This window comes from Nomascus leucogenys, unplaced genomic scaffold, assembly GCF_006542625.1.
Source record: "Nomascus leucogenys isolate Asia unplaced genomic scaffold, Asia_NLE_v1 000908F_72252_qpd_obj, whole genome shotgun sequence".
NCBI lineage: Eukaryota > Metazoa > Chordata > Mammalia > Primates > Hylobatidae > Nomascus > Nomascus leucogenys.
In genome coordinates this window covers 56,572-71,408 of record NW_022096853.1, presented here as the reverse complement: position 1 = coordinate 71,408, position 14,837 = coordinate 56,572, and the positions used below count along the sequence as shown (strand labels likewise).

At 44.0% G+C, this 14,837-nt stretch overlaps 1 pseudogene; it reads left to right on the top strand.

Annotated features, from left to right (window-relative positions):
- The first annotated feature begins 1,414 nt into the window (after positions 1-1,414).
- On the top strand, positions 1,415-10,694 carry LOC115834067 (annotated as a pseudogene).
- Positions 10,695-14,837: the final 4,143 nt, after the last annotated feature.

Genomic DNA, 14,837 nt, shown 5'->3' with positions numbered 1-14,837 from the left:
AATGTCATTGATCCAGTCTGAGTGTATCTAAGGACAGTCCTCTCCTGAGGGCCTGGTCAGGTGATCAGTTCTAAAATAACAACCAATATGATTCAAGGAGTTTGCACTGACCTTTTCCAGACACAGGCACTAAATAGCAGTTACACAAGCAGGTCCAGGGTGCTCCCCTTGCCGCTGCCTTCTGAGGAGCACACATGAGTTTTGTCCTTTTAGACATGGGGTCAGGGTGGGGTGGTTATTCTGTACAAATGTTTTGCTTTTAAGAAGTTTGAAATTTGTTTGTCTTCTGGGTCAAGAACACTTTTTCCTTTTTCTGGTCTCCATGTTATTCTCTAAGGCAGGGTATTAGGAAATAAATAAGTCAATCAAAGTAGAAATAAGCTGGAAAAATATTCATCTATGGATGAACAGTGACCAAACTCTTTGATTCTGATGCTTTTGTGGTTATATTCATTAATAACAACAACAACAAAAAAAACAAAAGACAACAAAAACCCTACCCTTCTAGAGAATGAACATGAAGGCTATGTACTATTATATTCATTGACAATTATATCTCCTGGGAGCTCTGGCTCTCAGCACCCAGGTTAGGAACTTTCATTAGCAAGGAATTAACTTGTAACTCTAAGGACCTCCAAAATGGAAGTTTAAAGAAAGAGCCTGCTTGCTTTTTTTTTTTTTTTTCTTAATTCATGCTCTAGGCTATGATATAAAAACAGATTAAAGAGAATAGGAAAGAAGCACAAAACTATTCTAGCTGTTGGCAGATTCAGAGAGCTCCATCTTCAAATCCATCAAATCCATTTGTATTAAGTGGTGGGGCTGTTACAATGCCAAGCCCACTGCCAATTAGACACCACTATCAGCATTTTTCTTTTAATTAAATAGGCAATTTAGGAATAGCAACTTGAGGATTTTTTTTTTTTTTTTTTGCAGTTAGAATTCTCTTTCTTGCCAAGATCGAGTTTGCTTTAAAAGATTTCATCTTCTTTAAAGATCTTTGGTTTCTTTTAACTTGGTGGCTTTAGCGTGATGATCATGTACAAAATCATCATAGACTGGTTTAATATCATCTTAATCCAAAAGTGCCCTCTGGCCAAAAATTGATAAAGAAAATGATATGTTCTTGGAGATTCACTAACCACAAGAGTAGTCTGTTTTCTGAAATTTTTTAAGTGTCTGGTTCTGTTCCAAAGAGCATCTGGAGGCACATAATAGAAATTATTTGATAAAGTATCTTAGTGGACAATGGCCATTTTGTTAGGACCTGGCTTGCTAATCCAGTGTCATAAAAGGGGAAGGAAAATAAGTTATTTGTTGCTAATAAAAGATGTTCATTCACTACCAAATTGAAATAGGAATCATTTAGCACGTGGCATTATATTTAAAATTATTATTTTCCTCTTGTATTTAGATCTTTTCTCTGGAATCAAAGGCCTCCAGCTGAAAGTTAACCTCCAACCCAATGATAACTACTTTTTCTATGTGAGGGCCATCAATGCGTTTGGGACAAGTGAACAGAGTGAAGCTGCTCTCATCTCCACCAGAGGTACTTTCTCCTTTGCACCACAGTGAGCTATTTCCAAGCTATTTCTTCCCTTCCACCCCTCAGAGGAGATGTCCTAGAGGGCAACTTTATAAACTCCCAACCTACTGTCAGTGGTAGGTTTTTGTCCTGAGGACCCAAGGTTGCTCAAAGGTCAAGTATTTCTTTCGTTTTTCTGCTTTACAGGTTCTCAGCTTGGCTACCTATTAGCAATCAGCCAGGGTGCTTAAAAAATACCATTGCCCTGCCCTCCACTCCTGAAGATCCTGATTTAATTGATCTGGAGATGGACTCAAACATTTATGTTTTTAGAAATCTTCTAGGTGATTTTTTTTTTTTTTGAGACAGAGTCTCACTCTGTTGCCTAGGCTAGAGTGAAGTGGCATGATCTTTGGCTCACTGCAACTTCTGCCTCCATAGGTCAAGTGATTCTCATGCCTCAGCCTCTCGAGTAGCTGGAATTACAGGCACGTCCACCCATGCCTGGCTAATTTTTTGTATTGTTTTAGTAGAGATGGGTTTTGCCATGTTGGCCAGGCTGGTCTCAAATTCCTGACCTCAGGTGATCTGCCCGCCTCGGCCTCCCAAAGTGCTGGGATTACAGGTGTGAGCCACCATGCCTTGGCCTTCCAGATGGATTTTTTATCGGACTCACAATGTGTATATAATTTGTGGATATGGTGTGTGTATGTGTGGTAGGTTTGGGGATATTCTTTGAACTCTGTGGACAAGTTACCAGCCTTGTTCTGTTTATTCTTGAGCCTGGCACATAATTTGTGATAGTTAATGTTTGTTGAACGAATGACTAAAAGGGTAATTCAAGGAAGTGATAAAACTATTCAATGACATTTTTGGGAAAATACCTAGATGATGCCAATAAAAAATGTTTGTCTCTGCAATTTTTGTGAAAGGAAGTGAGGAATTGGAAAGAGGACCATTTTATTATCTTATCCTAGACCCAGAGCTGGCACCAAGGTGAGTGGGTGCAACAAGTGATCGGCTTACCCAGCAACATCTTGTGCTTTTGCCTCATTTGTGAGATAGTCAGGGCCAGCCTGATGTTTATGAAGAGAAGATGCGAGGGCTGTCTTCCCAGCAGTGTTGTCCCCGCAGTCCCAATATGGTGCCTGTCCTTCCATTGTTATAGTCTCTCTTTTAGGTTATACCAGTGCATCCCCCATTTTTTTTCTCGAAGGAGTCTTGCTCTGTCGCCCAGGCTGGAGTGCAATGGTGCGATCTCGGCTCACTGCAATCTCTGCCTCTTGGGTTCAAGCTATTCTCCTGCCTCAGCCTCCTGAGTAGGTGGGATTACAGGTGCGCACCACCATGCCTGGCTAATTTTTTTGTATTTTTAGTAGAGACAGGGTTTCACCATGTTGGCCAGGCTGGTCTCGAACTCCTGACCTTTGTGATCTGCCCACCTTGGCCTCCCAAAGTGCTGGGATTACAGGCGTGAGCCACCTCACCCGGCCTGTATCCCCAAATTTAGTGTGCACATAGATTTCCTGAGGATCTTGTTAAAATACAGATTCGAAGTCAGGAGAGCTGCGGTGGGGTCTGAGAGTCTGAATTTGTAACTAGCTTCCAGGTGATGTAGATGCTGCTGGTGCAAGGAGCACACTGCACAGCAGGTGAGTGCTAATAGAGTGCACACCGTGAGGACGTGCCTATGGCACCACGTAAGGTAACCAGCCACTGGCATCCACGAAGGCCTTATCATGAATGAAATTTTCAGCTGTGGATCTGAAGACACTGCGTGGAGGATTTGACGTCAGAGGAAAAGAGTCTAGGGTCTGAAATGTGGGGCTTAGCCTAGGGACAGCACTGGTCCTCGTGGCAATGTTTTAATCCTATTTCTCACCTGCAATAGGAACCAGATTTCTCTTGTTGAGAGAAACAGCTCATCCTGCTCTACACATTTCCTCAAGCGGACAGTGATCAGCTTTGCTGAGAGGAGACGGCTGACGGAGTAAGTAGAAAGCACAAGTGGGCTGATGGCCCAGCAGTAGGGTCTTAGGGTGTGTCGCCTCAGGGTGGCCTCCCCTGAGCATATTCATGGTGCAGTGAACATATCGGAATGTGGTCTCAAATATCAATGTGTGCACATCCACACTGTTCGGCTGTGGTTCCCTACCGAGTGATAGTTCATCACTTGGAGCAAGTGTCAACATTTTATTGGAAATATAAGCACAGATGGTTTGGTTAAAACATCGCTATTTTAAGGTATGATCTCTGGTTCAGTGGGGGGAAAAAAAGGTCCAGTAATTCTTTTATTATTTTCTATAGCAAACCAGATATTTATCAACCCTCTGAAAGGGCATAGAAGAGACTGGGCACAGTGGCTCACTCCTGTAATCCCCAGCACTTTGGGAGGCCAAGGCAGGAGATCATTGAGTTCAGGAGTTTGAGACCAGCCTGGCCAACATGGTGAAACCCGTTCTACTAAAAATACAAAAATTAGCCAGGTGTGATGGTGCACGCCTGTAATCTCAGCTACTCGGGAGGCTGAGGCAGGAGAATCACTTGAACCTCAGAGGTGGAGGTTGCAGTGAGCCGAGATTGTGCCATTGCACTCCAGCCTGGGAGCGAGACTCTGTCTCAAAAAAAATAAATAAATAAATAAAAAAGGCATAGAAGAGAAGGACATTTTATTGAGTTCCTAGTTTCTGGCCACAGAATCTTGCTTCCATAGTAGCTCCCGCAAAAGGAAGCATCAAAGAAAAGAAGAGGCAAAGGCGGAGGACAGATGGAGGAAACTGCCCTGCGATTTGCCTGCAAGCTCTGGGGGTTATTTTGCAGATCAAAATGGCAAAATGGGAGAAGGTCTGTGAAACTCTTGAAAACTGTAAACACACGTGAAACACAGGCTGCTGATGGTGCTGATGTGCCCTGTGTCGGTGGCTGGCAGGTGCTCCCAAGAAGGCACTGAGCCAGCCAGCAGTGACTTGCACTGTTTCCCTGTCACATTGCTACTTGCCTGTCTGTGGCCAAGCTCAGGTGTTACCTGCTCCTAGTTCTGGCCAAGGCTTCTCTGGACCCTGGCACCCTTTGATCTTATTTGTGTAAAAGAACAGATAACTTGTGGGGTCATTTTTCAGCCACTTACTCATCATCATCTTGAGCAGCAGCCCTGTCTTGTGCATCTTTGAATCCCTCAAATCTAGCATGGGGCCTGGAACATTGCAGGTGCTAAAAATATACAAATGAGTGATTCAGGGAAAAAAATAGATTGAAGAAATAGATTGAGCTTTTCTGTCTTTGGATTCCTCAAAAAATCAAAAAGAAAATAAATAGACTGGAGGAGGGTAAGAGTTCACAGATAATAACCGATGATAACTGTAATGTGTTTATAGAATTTATTTATTATTAACCTGAAAATTAGCTCATAAATATCAGGCAGCTGGGCCTTGCTCCAGAGTGAGGGCTGTCAGTAGCCACCTCTCTGAAATGAGGTTGAGTAGAGACGTGAAAAGTGAAATACATTCCCTTGCATTAATCATTTTCTCATCTGTTAAAGGGGAGAGGGAGAGAGTGCTGACTGAATATTAACACTGCGTAAATTAAAAAATGCTTCCTTGCTGTCTCAGCCATTTCCAAGCAAAAACTAAGCAATTCTTGCAAACAAGGTCACCCATCAGCAGTTGAAACTGCTTTTGGTTCATTTCACTGAGGTGCTTATAAAAATAGCTAAGGTGAGACAAAAAAAAACCTTCAACCAACCTCTTAGGGGCACCTACTACAATTCAAAGAGGCCAGAATCTTGCAGACTGTTGACCGCTAATCATACTCAGTTAATTTCACACTTGGCTCTGGCCAGCACTAGCTGCCTTGTCATTTAAGAGCTGCATCTCATTTGGTGGCTGTGTCCAGTAAGGTCAGGAGGCATAGAACTCATGGTTAAGGTTTTGGAGATTTCTTTTTTGCAAGTTTTGGAAGAAAACCATGCAAATTGTTTCCTACCTGCTTCCCTTGTATTTATGAAGAGAAGTCGCCTTAAAGGCAGAGACTGCAGCATTTCTTTTTGTCTTACCATATTCTAGTTATTTCCTGATTCCCATCTCTTTTAAGAGATGCAGCGTACAACACGCATGTTGTTTGTATGTGACTGGCAATAGGTCAAATGCCTGTTGAGAGTTTGGAGAGTTCTGTGATAATCTGGTTAAGGTTAGGGATACAATGAACAGAGTATCTTTAGTTAACTTCCAGCAGTTTCCAAGGGCAGAATCCTGCCTAAACTGTGTGAGTTTGTGAACGTTTATGCTCATGAGATACTGGCCGATGATTCCTGCGCTCAGCATACTCTGATTGACTTCGCCCGCAGAATCCCGTCAGTGCTGGTGAGGAGCTGCCTTCCTGTGGCCAGCATTACTGGGAAACCACAGTCACAGACTGCCCAGCATATCGACTTGGCATCTGCTCCAGCTCGGCCGTGCGGCAGGTGCCCTGGGACAAGGGAGACCTCATGGTACATGCACTGCTCTGAGCCACAGAGGTAAGCGAGCCCTTCCCCTCCCCTCTTCATCAAAATGTTATGCTTGGGTGTCCAGGCAGGGCTTCTGAGGGACCTGATAAATAGCACCCACTTCCATGCTCAACTTCTAAGCCAACTAAGAAAGAAAACAAGAGTCAAGTATATGGAGATGAAACTCTGACTCTGATTACTGAGGAAGCTGATTTTAGAGTGTGTGAATCGTACCTGAAGAGGGTTTCTTATATTAAACCCTATTATGAGGCAGACTTACCCAACCAGAGCCTGGGCCAGGTCAGCTTCCTTGCTCTGCAGAGCAGAGTTGGTGCCTGGAGAAGCAGAGAAGGATGTGCGTCTCCCTGGTAGCTAGTGAGTAAGAGATAGGGAAGAGGGAGGGGCAGCTGGGCTTTGCATCACAGTTTTTCCTTCTGAACTCACCACAGGTGGAGAGAGACCACAAGGGTAAAGCTAAGAGGAGTCCCTCCACAGAGAAGGAATCAACAGGAGTGAGGAAGAAGTGGATCTCCAACACCTCCCTCCACATTGGTCCATATCGGGGGTTGGCAAACTATAGCCCATAGGCCACATATAACCCGCTGCCTGTCTGTGTAAATAAATTTGCAGAAACACCGTCATGCTCATTGTTTATGTATTTACACTACAATGGCGGAGCTGACAGATGTCTGCCAAATCCTAGGATGTTTACATCTGTCCCTTTACAGAAAAAGTTTGCCAATCTCTGTTCTGTGTTACCTGTATTGTTTGGTTGGTTGATGTGAAAAAGCCATTAGCCTGTGTTAGTCTCAGAGCAATCAGGCAGGCATATTATGATCTGAATATGCTCACAGTATGGTTTAATAGAAAGAACACTGGACTAGGAGCCAGGAATCCAATTTTAGGTTGGCTCCATCCTCGATTAGCCTCCTGTTGGCTGTTTGCCATAAGTGGGTTAACCCTTTGAGCATACCTTATATCATCTAGCTCTGCAGGGGACAGTAATGCCTGGCTTGCTACCTTTTGGGGTTGTGAGGATCACATGAAATCAGGTACAGGAAGAGCTTAGGAACGGTAAAGTATCATACAAATGTGAGGCATTATTCAAATGTAATGCTTTAAAAAGAAGCCTTCGATGCTTGCAAGTTCCCAGAAAAGGCCCACAGATTGGGATTTTGCATATCTCTGGCTGCACATTTCTCCCTGCATCCTACTTGACAGTTTGTTTCTCTGAGATGGTTCATAAGGACACCATCTCCAAGCACTACTTAAAGTCACATTTCGTTAAGTCAGAACAATTATGATTAATTGATATTTCGTGCTGTGCAATGCATAAGGACCCAGCCCCTACCCAGAGTTTGAAATCACGCAAACTCAGTTTACAGTTAGTAGATTCAGAGCTGAAACTACATATTAATTTCATGAAAATGTCCGTACACACTCAAATCCTTAAAAAACCCACACCGAGGGCTAACCTCCAATAACAAATTCCTAGGCTCTAGAAAACAAAATTGTATATTTTGTTGACAAGTTCAACCTACAGCTTTGGCCTTTGGCTCTTTCAGGCTTGGAGTGGTTGCCATAGATTCTGGGGGAAAGAGCGTGTCCCTTTGTGTGGTCTCAGCACAGAGAGGCAGGGTCCCGGGGCCCTCATGTCATCCTTCGAGGGCTTTACATGGGGCACCCTGGCCTCTGGGACTCTGAGAGTTCTCCTGTGGCAGCCCCTCCTATCTTCTACTTTTTCTGGTTTAATGATTTTAAATCAACCTATATCACTCTTGATTGTACTCACAGAATCTAGGTTTTCAGATGTCACAGTTGGGAAGGAGGCGTGAAGATCATCTCAGGAGAGTCTGCTGGTTTCCTTCCTGTCCATTCCTAAACTTGCCACGCTAGCTCAAAGCTTCTGCACCTCTTCTGCAGTTTCAGCAGCAGCCACCCAGCCTGCACCCTCAGTTCTAGTCTCTACCCACTCGCAACTGGGAAACATTTCTAAAACATCATTTTCATCATGTCCCTGCCTTTTCTGCTCGGAAATCTACAGACATCTACAGTGGTGTCAGAACTTGGGTGGGGCCACCTGCAGGACACAGTGAAGAGGGGCAGCCAGGAAGAATGTGGCCAGGCTGGGGCAAGAAGCCCTGAGGGGAGTTACCACCAGTGTCCAAAGGGGTCTGGGGTGAGTGTGGGCCAGAGGTGGGACTCAAGGGAGTAAGGGTCCTCAGTCCACCAGAGGGAGGGGAGGCAGTTCCAGGATCATGCAGGTGTTTAGAGCCAGGCTTCTGGATGATTCTTTTTTGAACAGAGACCAGCCAGGTCTCTGTTCAAAGCCAGCCAGGCAGAGAGTCAGGCCCCACGCAGGCAGGCTTGGCTTCAGGCCAGAGGTGAGGTCAGTGGGATGTGTGCTCAGCCAGAAATGGAGACAGAAGCAGGGCTGGTCACGTTCTGCATCCTGCAGAACTGGTGGAGACAAGGATTCAGGGTATACCTTTCCTCACTTGGCCTCCCAGGTAGGGACTGGCTCAAGGAATGACCAACGCTGGGCCTGCAGGGACCGGGGGACTTCCAAACAGGGGAGGAGAAATTACTCATTTAGGCATTCAGAACCCTCCAGACCAGCATTATGCAATGGGACCTTCTGCAATAATAGAAAAATGGTGCCACACATGGCTATTAAACACTTGAAGTGTGGCTGGTAGGACTGAAAAACTGAATTGTAAATTTTGTTTAATTTTAATGGAAGTGGCCACACATGTCTAGTGGCTACTATATTAGACAGGGCAAGTCTAGAGCCTGGCCCCTGACTTACTCATCCACGCAACATCCTAAAAGTCACCCCTGTGTCCTGTCCAAACCCAACAGGGCAATGGTGATGTTCTCTGCCACATACGGACTTCTTCAGCCACCTAACGGTCACTGCTGCTGCCCTTACTGTGTGGACTTTTCTCCTTCTTTTTCACCTATTCAAGTCCTGCCTGTCCTTTCTGGCTGAGTGTAAGCCCAAAGCCTTCTGAAGAGCCCAGCTCACACTGCCAGTCCCCATCATTGCTACTTGAAACGTTTAGTCTGTCTTGCAGGTTCCAGAACGTCATAGTATTCTGGCATCTCTCTCATTAGCAAGGCATTGAAAAGGTCCTTTATCAACCCAAAAGTCTCACTTACCTCCCCACCACCATGAACCTCTGCCCTTCCACGTGAGCTTCTTTCTGCAATGAAGTTGCCAACTTGCCATCCCCTAAATACTTGCACTTGAGCTTCTGGGCCTTAAGACAGATGTTGCAAGTCTTGAAGATACTCAGCCCTCCCTGCCAGACCCATCACTTACCCAGATTCTTAGGTCCAAACTGCCCCGGTGTTGCTGTGCTCCCACCCCTCCAGCCTACACATCCACACACCTTTCCCTCATCTCTCTTCTTCCATCTCTCATTCCATTCCTTCCCCTACTTTCAGGGCCCCATTCTCAGTTTCTAAGACTACTAGGAGAAAACCCCAAACCTGTGTTATTTTTTTACATAGAGCAATTTAGCTTTTCTGGTCAGCAGTTTCTCCCTTCCAGCCTGGCCTTGAACCTTTCCCTTCACAACCAAAACAGCTTCATTAAATGTGTCTAGTAAACACTTGAAGATCTACACCCTGAGAGGCATTCCCAGCTGTGGTCCGAGTTTCAAATGTGGGCAGTTTTTCCTTCCTGCCCCATACAGTATGGGATCCCAGAGGGCAAGGACAGCACTTCATGTCCTTCACATGCCCCAGAGCGCCTAGTAAAGTGCTGGATACACGGATATGCACAAGGAATAGTTGTTGAGTCGAATTTGTCTGAATTAAAGAGAGGAATCAAAGGCAACCCCGCTGGTGGCAAGGCTGCAGAAAACCTTGAGAAAATGAAAAGGAAAGTTGGTTTGGGGAACGGGGAGTGGAAACAAAGGATGAAGTTGGCAAAAATAATGAAATACTCCTTAAACTTCAGAAAGGCCTTTATGTAAGTTACCTATAAAATTTTAAAACGGTAAAATTAATACATTGTATGGAAGGCAAGCTTGCAGTACTTTTAAAAATACATGGCAGCCTCAAAGGAGTTTTATTCAAAAGAATGACACGCCATGAATGCGGTAGTTAAAACATGTGGGCAGCTGGGAGAGAATTAGAATGTGGAGAAAAATCACAAAGGAGGCATATGTTGGCTATTCTGGGACTGCCTCCTAATGTAGAAGGAGCAAAATTATTAAACATGCTCATCTGTTGGGATAAGCTCTGCATTTTAGCATCTAGACGAAATCGAGTGAAAGTATTTGGGACAGCATTATTGCAACTCCTTATTGTGAAGTGGAGTTAATAACTGAAGAATTGGTTATTCCCAAGTGACTTTCCTTATCAAATTCTTTGAGATTTCCAGAGTTTTATGTTTCCCATTCTCTTTCATTTCAGATACACATTTTTCTACAGTGGCATTGTGAGTGATGTTCACGTGACTGAGCATCCAGCCAGAGTGGGCATCCTGCTGGACTACAACAACCAGAGACTTATCTTCATCAACGCGGAGAGCGGGCAGTTGCTCTTCATCGTCAGGCACAGGTTTAATGAGAGTGTCCACCCTGCCTTTGCCCTGGAGAAACCTGGAAAATGTACTTTGCACCTGGGGATAGAGCCCCCGGATTCTGTAAGGCACAAGTGATCTTTGGCTTTCAGAATTTGCAAGAGCAGTGATTTAAATTTTGGGGGGGTCTGCTGTTCATTCCTCTGGGTGCTATACCTTATTCAAAAAGTCTCCCACACATTTGCACTAATGATGGCTGCACGCGTAGCAGTCAGCACGTGTGCAAAAGCAGCAAGAGAACCTTGACTTTACAGAGCAGTGTGTGAGTAAACAGAATGAAAACAACAACCTCCACTCTTCAGTTTATGTAAGTTTGAGTTCTTTCCTAAATTAAAAGGTCTACACTTGAGTTGGGAACCAAAAGAGAGAAATGGACTTCCATCTGTTTTACTGGTAAAGGAGGTCCTCTGATGGACAGGTCAGAGTGAAGGAAGGTTGTGCTGGTAAGACATCTCCTCTGACGAAGAGCCGTGGACGCTTTCCGCAAAATGTCACCTCGCTGCACTAAAGGATGATGAATCCTAATCATTAAAGAAAGTGTTTCAGCTGATTTAAATTTATAATGAACTCTTTTGTAATAATGTATACTGTAGAACATGAGTCTTTCCTCCCTAAAATTTTAAATGTAGAAAAGTGCTATATGTTAGAAATTTCCATTTTGTTAAATAAATGGTTAGAGTCTATAAAACCAGCCGCGTTATGTGAACTTACTCCATGTGACTTACTGGTCTGGCATCTCTGGGGCAGGACAAACTGCAGAGTAAAACTCATTACACTTCAGTGCGGTGCACTACTATTGATTTTCCTGTGGGAATTTTACACACACACACACACACACACACACACTTTAAAATCTAATCACTCACAGACCATGGTTATAGTCAATTAACAGAAGCTGGGAATCTATTTTTACTAAAATTAAGTGGTCATTTTAAGATATTATATTGAATCCCTCAAAATCTTTCTAAAATATGTGTGCAAAGTGGATAAATCTAGAATGTATGTCGAGATGATTGTGCTTGTCTTCTATAATGTAAATGTGTTGATCATACTTGTAGTTTTTAAAAAACACTTCAAAACTTGAATTCAGATGTTTTCTTTTTTTTTTTTCTTTTTTCTTTCTTTCTTTCTTTTTCTTTTCTTTTTTTGAGATGGAGCCTCACTCTGTTGCCCAGGCTGGAGTACAGTGGCATGATTTCGCCTCACTGCAACCTCCGCCTCCCAGGTTCAAGCGATTCGCGTGCCTCAGCCTCCTGAGTAGCTGGGACTACAGGCATGCGCCACTACAACTGGCTAATTTTTATATTTTCTTTTTCAGTAGAGAACGGGGTTTTGCCAGGTTGGCCAGGATGGTCTTGAACTCCTAACCTCAGTTGATCTGCCCGCCTCAGCCTCCCAAAGTGCTGGGATTACAGGCGTGAGCCACCGTGCCCCGCCCAGATGTTTTCTTGAATTGAGAAATAATATCCTCCTTTCTAAATATATTTTAACATCTCTTGTTTAATAGCTAGAAAATCCTAACTGGATCTGTAACTGCCTTATTAGAGCCCTTGGAGGCCATTACCGCCTTGATTGCAGTTCCCGCAGTTGCTGGCAAAATGGAGTCTTGGTGAAACTGGAGAAGTAAGTTGCTGCTTTGTGGAGAATGTTAGCTTCACTTTTTCATCCTTGAAAATGTTATCCTCAGGTTCTGACTGCTCAGCCACCCATGGTCATTATTACTGGTTGTTGTTGTTCTTGTTGTTTTGGTGTGAATGTGTAACCACACGAATTTTAGAATGTGTCTCAGTTTGGCTTCCTCCAAAAGTAGACCAACTTCAAGACTCAGTGCCTGTTGTTTACCTAGGAGGTGATTCCAGGAAGAACATTTGAGGAAGCGGGTAAAGTCACTAAAGGACATGTGTTACGAGTGGGTTACTACCACTGTGGGCAGCTGGGCTCTCCCATGCTGGAGGACTCTCTGGAAACCACACAGAACATGCCAGAAGCTGGCACTCAACTCCTGTCCAACCCCTATTGTTGAAGGTGGCCTGGAGTCATTCCCATCCCCCACCTTTCCAAGTTGCATTTCCTGGTCCTGAGAAAGCCCTCATCAAGAGTAAATGAGAAACACAGACACCTGAGAAGGTATGGCGAAAACTGTCTAATACAACTGCGCATGCACCCTCGCTAGCCGGGGGTGAAGGGGACCAAGTGCCAGCAGCATCTGCCATCAGGTTGGAAGCAGCTCTGGTATAAAGGAGAAAACCACCATAATGGGAAGAACTAGCTTTGAATCTTGATTGATCCCCTAATAGATAATCGCTTCGGGCAATTCAGATCCTATAGTTATGCCTTTTCTCAGGATAATTATAAACACCAGGTTAAATGAGCATGTGGAATGGCACAGCATTTTGTAGTTTATATGACATGACAAAGGACGCCAGAAATCCTCTTAAGTCCAGCGCTCCACTCCCCGGTGAGTGACCCTCCTGTCTCTGACTCTGTGGCAAGGGGACGGTGGAAGGTAGGGCTCTGGGTCAGGAGATCCATGTGTTAGCAGCCTCTGTCTGCCGAGTGACAGGAGATTTCTTGGTTGGTCCTTGGGCATTATTCTAGTACAGACAAGTAGAACTAAATTAATACAATTTCCACATTGTATTAGAGAATTGTCAAGCAATGTTTTTCTTCCTTGGCCCTTCTCTGATTTTCGTTTGCCTCCTTTTTTCCTTCCTCTTCATATAACACAGAGCCTCAGAGGGAGGGAAGGAAGTCAGCAAATTTTGGTCAAAATTTCTCCCCTGGAAATCTGTCAATGATGTTTATTAATTTAATAACAGGTACAGCACATGAATTCTCTCTTTTAGTCGTCATCAAAACTTTGCAGAATAAAATTTGTTGCCATTTTATAGCTGAGGAAATTAGTCTCAGAGCAGTTAAATAACTTAACTTGTTCATAGTCACAGCTGGCAGGTGACAGAGTGCGGATTTAGATACAGCTCAAATTCTGACCTAAGACTAGAATGATTATATTTTGCTTCATTCCTTACATAGATCATTTCCCCACATATATGTGGTGTGTGAGAATTATGTGTGTGCACACACTTGCATGCATATAAACACTTTCTCTTCCCCCCCGGAACTTCCTTCCTAAGCTTCTGTTTTGTTGTTGGTGCTGTCATAACTCTTGGAAGACATGGGGTTACTTTGATTTTTATTTCAATAGCAATGTGACCTTAATTCATGTATGCCCAGCACTATTTTCACATGGTTGTTTGGGAGTTCAAAAGAGTCTATAATATTCTCTTTGTGGAGAAAATACTTTATCATACATGAAACACAATTCTGCTTCTAGAAGATATGAGGTCAAAATAAAGGAGTTTGTGGGGCGGGGGAATGAGGCTTAACACTGGGGTCATTCTCTGTTTGCATACACACCTGGCAACATTAGATGGACATATTCTTTGTTAAAGTCGGAAATATTTTTCTATTGGAGCAAACCAGAACATGTTCCTGTTGTTTTTCTGGAGGTGTTTCCTCAAAGTCCAACAGAATTAAAGTATTGTACTTCATCACACACACTTACGAAGATGCTGTGCTTAAAGTCCAAACACAACACTCTCCCATCAGAAGCATCCTTAAGGCCTCTGAGAGATGTATCTGAAGTCCCTTCTCATCCTCACTGTGCTCATTACCCATTAATCATTCCCAAGTGTTGAGTTGCTGAAAGAACCCACACAGTTTACACAGGACTCAAAACAGTTTACATTGGTGGAACAGCTTTATTACAGGCAGAGGAAACAGTACAGCCACACAGAAGAAGGATAGGCATGGAAAGGGGTCCTGAGATCTCAGGCGCAGGCCCCTTTGGCCTCCCACTACTTGGTTGCACAGTGTGCACATTGTCTCCAGGCCTCTAACTACCAGCAGTGTATGTGTGTTGCAGCTTGATGCCAGGAAGCTCAACTTTTGTCTGTGGTGGTGATGGTCTGTCATAGAAGGTGAGCTGGTCACAGACACTTTCTAGCTGTGTGCTAGGCGTAACCTTTGAAACTCATCTTCCTCACTCCTGCAGGCGCCACCAAAACCAGGTGCAACATCAATCCAATGATTTTTATTAAACAGTGCTAACAGGCAGATACAACCTGCTCTGAAACAACGGATGGATCCATAATATAGAATGTCACTTATTGCCGATTAATAGATTCCATGGGCTGGGCACAGTGGCTCACACCTATAATCCTTGCACTTTGGGA